Genomic DNA, 6533 nt, shown 5'->3' on the forward strand with positions numbered 1-6533 from the left:
CTCACTCAATAATAATAATAATCCTTTCTACTAAAGACACAAGGCCTGAAATTTCGCAGGAGGGGATTAGTCAATTACATCGACCCCAGTGTTTCACTGGTAATTAGTTTATTAACCCTGAAGGGACAAAGGTAAAGTCGATCTCAGTGGGATTTGAACCCAGAACATAGCAATGGGTGAAATACCACTTAGCTTTTCGTCCAGCATGCTAACAACTCTGCTAGCCTGCCACCATTAATAACAACTACAAATTTTGGAGAAGGGACAGTCCATTACATTGGCCCCCGTACTCAACTGGTCCTTAATTTATCAACCCGATAAGGATGAAAGGTAAAGTCGACCTCAGCGCAATTTGAACTCGGAATGTAGTAAAGGACGAAATACTCCTAAGCATTTCATCCAGCGTGTTAACAATTCTGACAGCTCGCCACCTTTGATAATAAGAACAACAACAACAACAACTATAAAAATAACAACAACAACAATTACCATAAAGTTGCGCTTGTCTTTTACTTTACTACATTCATTCATTGTCTTTTCAGAAATGAAAAATAAAATAAAAAATAAACAATCACTTTGTTTCTATAAATTCACAAATTGGTGATATTTTTTTCAATAACAAAAATAACAAATATATAATATACAACAAAAATAATAAAAACACCGTCTTCAAAAGACAGAAAGGACAATTACCTTTCCAATGTCTCAATGTGTGGAAAGATGGACTAGGTTTTGGAGGTTGTTTTCTGTTCTAAGCTTCCCAAATTGAATTGATAATTAATTGCTTGATTAATTAATATTATAGATAATTAACCCATAGATAAAATAATTATTTAAAATTTTGGCACAAGGCCAGCAATTGTAAGAGGAAGGGTCAGTCGATTACATCGACCCCAGTGTCCAACAGGTACTTATTTTATTGACCCCAGAAGGATGAAAGGCAAAGTCGACCTCAGCAGAATTTGAATTCAGAACACGAGTCACCTTATCCATAGATAGAGTAAGAATTCTTTCTAATATAGGCACAAAACCAGAAATTTTAGGGGCAAAGAAGAGTTAGTCAATTAAATTGTTCCCCATTACTAAATTGGTATTTTTATTTTATTTGACCATGGAGGGATAAAAGCAAAGCTGACCTTTGCAGGGTTTGAACCCAGAATGTAAGAACTGGAAGAAATACTGCAAGACATTTTGTCTGATGCGTTACCATTTCTGCTACATAAATAATTTCTGGGCACAAACAAAAAAAAAGGAAAATAATAAAAAAAAAAAAAACCTTCTGAGGGTTGGGAAAAAGATACAAAGTCCCCCCCCACTCCTGTTCTCCATGACATTAATTAATAAGTTCTTTTTGTTCATCAACTCCAACAGAACGATGAGCTAAGTTGCTACGGCAGGGCTTGAAATCAATGTTAAAGAGGAGTAATTTCAATGCATTTGTCTGTTGCTCCACCGATTCAACTTTCAACTGCCTCGCTCGTCTGCATTGCCCTATCGTTGCACAATTAACAATGGTGACACAATTATCTGAATTCCGTTTTCTTGATGTAAAAAAACAAAGTAAAACATTTTACCATCACATAAGATACCTAGGAGGCAACAGACTGAAATAATAATAATAATAATAATGATGATGATGATGATGATGAGGAGGAGGAGGAGGATTTCAAATTTTAGCCATAAAAGCACTTATTTTATTGACCCCGAAAGGATGAAAGGCAAAGTCGACCTCAGCAGAATTTGAACTCGGAACATAGAGACAAGACGAAATACTGCTAAGCATTTCGCCCGGTGTGCTAACATTTCTGCCAGCTCACCGCTTTAATAATAATAATAATATTTTCTACTCTAGGCACAAGGTCCAAAATTTTGGGAGAGGGGGCCAGTCAATTAGATCGACCCCAGTGCACAACTGGTACTTAATTTATCGACCCCAAAAAGACGAAAGGCAAAGTTGACCTTGACAGAATTTGAACTCAGAATGAAATACCGCTAGTCATTCTACCTGTTGTGCTAACGATTCTGCCAGCTTGTCACCTTAATAATAATAATGATGGTTTCAAATTTTAGCACAAGGCCAGCAATTTTGAGGAATGAGCTAAGTCGATTACATTGACCTCAGTGTGCAACTGGTACTTATTTTACTGACCCCAGAAGGATGAAAAGCAAAGTGGACCTCAGCAGCATTTGAACTCAGACGGACAAAATGCCTCTAAATGTTTTTCCCAGCCTGCTAACAATTTTGCCAGATTATCACCTTCTTAATTATAATCCTTTCTACTGTAGGCACAAGGCCTAAAATTTGGGGGAGAGGGATAGTCAATTACATCGACCCCAGCACTCATATGGTACTTAATTCTTTGACCCCAAAAGAATGAAAGGCAAAGTGAACCTTAGCAGAATTTGAACTCAGAATGTAAAGACAGACAAAATACTGCAAAGCATTTCATTTCACCCGGCATGCTATTGTTTCTGCCAGCCTGCCACCCTTATATATAATAATAATAATTATAATAATAACGATACTTTCTACTATAGGCAGAAGGCCTGAAATTTTTGGAGTGGGGGTCAAGTCAATTACATTGCTCCACCCCAGTATTCAACTGGTACTTCTTTCATCGACCCCAAAAGCATAGAAGGCAAATTCAATCTTAGTAGCAACTGAACTACAAACATAAAGGGGCTGAAGGAATGCCACTAAGCATTCTGTCTGAAACACTGACGATTGTGTCAGCTCATCCCCTTAATATTAATATCATTATTATTATTATTATTAATATATAAAGGATAGAGGTAACTCCTCCAGAAGATATAGAGTCAAAATTAAAAGAAGGGTGCCATTGTTATCTAGTGAACGATATTTCAATATCTCGTGTGTCTTCAACAGGTTCAAAAAATAATTTTGTTAATCTACTTCGTTTTGGTTAATATATAAAGGATTGAGGTAATTCCTCCAGAAGATATAGTTCACTGGATGACAATGGCACTCTTCTTTTAATTTTTACTCTATATCTTCTGGGGGGAATTACTTAAATCCTTTATATATTAACCAAAACGAAGTAGATTAACAAAATTATTTTTTGAACCTGTTGAAGACACACGAGATATTGAAATATCGTTCACTAGATAACAATGGCACCCTTCTTTTAATTTTGACGACTCTATTATCATCATCATCATCATCATTATTATTATTATTCTTGATCTAGGGGTTTACATGTGACATCAGTAACACAAAACAAATTAAAAACAAAAACAAAAAAAAACACAGAGTCTGACAAAATTCATGTTGTTTGTACCAGAAAATAAATGATGAATATAATGTGTAATTAAGACAAAGTTCATTCGTGGTGAGGAAAGGCTAGTTCTGATATTTGGGGCAGTACCTTTCCTTGAAAAATTAAAAAAAATTTTTTTTTTTAATGACAAGTATGATTGAACTCATTCTTTCTGCACACAAGCTATTTTTCATTTCATTAATAACACAACTGTTGGTATTTGTAACTGGCTTTCCTGATTACTTCCATTGTTTAAGTCCATCTGTTGGTGACACAGAGATTCAGTGATTTATGAAAATGTATATGGATCTTAATATATATATATATATATATGGCTTCACTTAACAAGCAAAGGACTCACTCACTGTGTGATGATAATGTTTCAGTTAACAATACTATTGAACGTGTGTGCATAGATGTGTGTATATCAGTGTATATACATACACCCACATTCTAAAGCAATTGTATATGTTTGTATATGTATGTATGTATGAGTGCATATGTATATGTGTACACACATTTATTCAAAAGCAACTGTGTGCATGCATATATAGATAGATAGATAGATAGATAGATAGGTATAGATATACATGCATGTGTATTGAAATATAACTGTATGACCGTGTGTATGACAAGACTTTTAGGCTGAACAAATTATATTTTGTTGGACACTGGGTTTTAAATTAAACTTTTGACACTCCAAGCTCTACCTTGGAGTTCTTTATTCAAAGTGGGCCTGATCATGTTTCTTGGAACTTTGTCACTTCTAAGAACGTATACATATATATATATATATATATATATATATATATATATATATGTGTGTGTGTGTGTGTGTGTGTGTGTGTGTGTGTGTGTGTGTGTGTATGTATATATATATATATATATATATATATATATGTGTGTGTGTGTGTGTGTGTGTGTGTGTGTATATATATATATATATATACACATACACACACACACACACATATATATATATATAAGGATTTACTTTTCGTAATGAGATAAAAGACCAAGGCTGTGTATAATATAGAATATTTATAAATAGAATGTCTTACAGCTGTTTCCAGGATATTTATTATATCCCTTCATCGGAGACGGTGAAAGAGGATGGTTAAGCAATAGTTAGTTTAGTTAAGATAGGAAATAAAGAGTGAATGTAGGGATATTGTATTTGTAAATCCATTGTTTAAGCAGAATGGTATACATATAAGATTCCAATACCTTGTAAGTAAAATCCAATTGTTTTTAAGATTGATTCATATATATACACACATATATATATATGTTTAAAAAAATGAGTCAACAAAGCCAACGCTGTGTGTGGAATTTTCAGGACTTTTAAGCTTTGGTCAGCTCAAGGTGCCACATAGTGGGACTGAAACTGGATCCATGTGGTCAGGAAGCAAGCTTCTTACCACACACTTGTGCCTGAGCTGTTTCTGTTTGAAAAGAGAAAGTCAGTCTTAACAGCTGTTTCTTGGATGTTAGGGATATCCCTTCATCAGAGACGATGTGAGATGGTTAAATAGAGGGAAATATATATAATATATATATATAGTCCAGATCTTATCCACTCCATTCCTTAACTCTTGTATTCTTATTTGCACATCCAGCAACCCTGGTCGCCTACTGTGAAATATAAAATGAACTTTTTTCAGTTTATTGTACTTCGATACAAAAAATATCCACAACCTTCTGTATCAATAAACCACCATTGTCCCTGAATATTGTTTTTAAAATTTATTACAGATTGCTTGAAGCTAACTTTCTTCCTACACCTCGATCCCTGGATCTTATATTATATATATGCGTATATATATATATATATATATATATATATATATATGTGTGTGTGTGTGTGTGTGTGCGTATATATATATACATACACACACAGAGACTATATGTGGGTTAACAAAGCTACCAATGGTTTTATGTAAAGAGATTCTTTACAATTGTTCAAGTGTGCTACATAGGGTACATTGGTGCTCATACCGACATCCCCATGGGTGGAGAACTCATTGTCATTGTTTGATATTGGCATATATATCAGTATCATTGTAACATCTACTTTTCCATACGAGCCGAGATCAGATGAGAATACGTTGGGGCAAAGTCTTCTATGCCAGATGCTCTTCCTGGTGCCAACCTTATCCTTTTCCTTTTATTCTCATACTTATTTTAGTCATTTGACTGCAGCCATACTGGAGCACTGCCTTTAGTCGAAGAAATTGACCCCAGGACTTATTTTTTTCAAGTTAAGTACTTATGCTATCAGTCTCTTTTGTTGAGCTAAGTTTCGGGGACGTAAACATACCAACATTGGTTGTCAAGCGATGGCAAGAGGATAAACAGACACAATACATATATATATATATATATATATATGTTATATACACGACAGGTTTCTTTCAATTTCCATCTACCAAATCCACTTCCAAGGTTTTGGTCAGCTCGTGGCTATAGTAGAAGACACTTGCCCAAGGTGCCACATAGTGGAACTGAACCTGGAACCATGTGGTTGGGAAGTAAGCTTCTTTATTTCATTATATTAGCCATGAAGGTTGTACATAGAGAAGAAGTTGCGGGCTAGACAAATATATTAATGAAATGAAATGATAACGAAAATGAGTAAAAATGAGAGGGGCACCAGCTCCCGCCAACCGATAACCCTTCTTACCACACAGCCACACCTATGTCTGAGCTGTTTCGCTTTGATTCCTTGACAGATTATTTCTATACTTGGAAACAAGTGGCAAACCAGAAACAAACAAAACTGTTTGAATGGGTCTTTTCTTTACAAATATCTCACAATATGTCAAGACATGTCAAGAACCCCGGACATGCTTTGATGGTAGACTGAAAGCAGCTAACATCATCACAGTTAACAAGCAATAAACACGTTTGAAAACAAGCGAGAATAAAAAACTCAGCCACACACATACACATATATGGGGTGGAGAAGTGAAACCTGTGCCTGTGAACTTCTTAACCACACCTCACAACCATACCTGCAAAACAGTGTTTAGTGACGCAGTGGAACTTACACCAGCGTGGACATAACTATCAAATAGAGGGCTTCTTAAGATAAATACCCTGTTCTTAGTTTGTCTGGTGATGCAAGAAGTCTGAGTAAATTTTGGTACACAGATGAAGCTAAACGTAACATGAGGAAATTGGAGGGTGACACTTGCATCTAAGCCACAGCAATTGAGAAAAGAATGTAGACGTTATTATTTTATGTCTGATACT

The 6533-nt window shown here is 35.1% G+C and overlaps 1 protein-coding gene across 6 annotated transcripts in view; it reads right to left on the reverse strand.

Annotated features, from left to right (window-relative positions):
- Nucleotides 1–485: 485 nt before the first annotated feature.
- LOC106881496 (uncharacterized) overlaps nucleotides 486–6533 on the reverse strand; it is a 145235-nt gene continuing 139187 nt past the window's right edge. For all 6 annotated transcript variants that reach the window (XM_089350219.1, XM_089350220.1, XM_089350223.1 and 3 more), the window contains one exon: nucleotides 486–6533. This exon is cut by the window's right edge and continues 6772 nt beyond it. The gene's annotated coding sequence lies outside the window, so the exon portion shown is untranslated.

Source organism: Octopus bimaculoides, chromosome 4 (genome assembly GCF_046866305.1).
Source record: "Octopus bimaculoides isolate indiv1 chromosome 4, ASM4686630v1, whole genome shotgun sequence".
Lineage (NCBI taxonomy): Eukaryota > Metazoa > Mollusca > Cephalopoda > Octopoda > Octopodidae > Octopus > Octopus bimaculoides.